Genomic DNA, 303 nt, shown 5'->3' on the forward strand with positions numbered 1-303 from the left:
CCCCCGCAGGCGCCCCTCCCCCCCCCGGGTGGCAGCACCTACCTTCAGCAGGGGGTGGGGCAGCCGATCCTCATCGATCTCTGGCAGGGACAGAAGGAACCAGAGGTCAGGGGTGGGCATGGGGTGCTGGGCTCCATCCTGCACCTCCGACGTGAATCCGGCCCCCGCTGGGTCTGTCTGTCACCCACGGGTGCTGGGCGTGGCCATGGGTGAGATTGGAAAGGCTCCCCCCCCACCTCAGCAGCACCACTGCCCCCCCATGTAGCGACAGGAGCCCACACCCCATCCCCGGTGCACGAACAG

The sequence above is a fragment of the Egretta garzetta genome, unplaced genomic scaffold (assembly GCF_000687185.1).
Source record: "Egretta garzetta isolate BGI_Z169 unplaced genomic scaffold, ASM68718v1 scaffold799, whole genome shotgun sequence".
In the NCBI taxonomy this organism is placed as follows: Eukaryota; Metazoa; Chordata; class Aves; order Pelecaniformes; family Ardeidae; genus Egretta; species Egretta garzetta.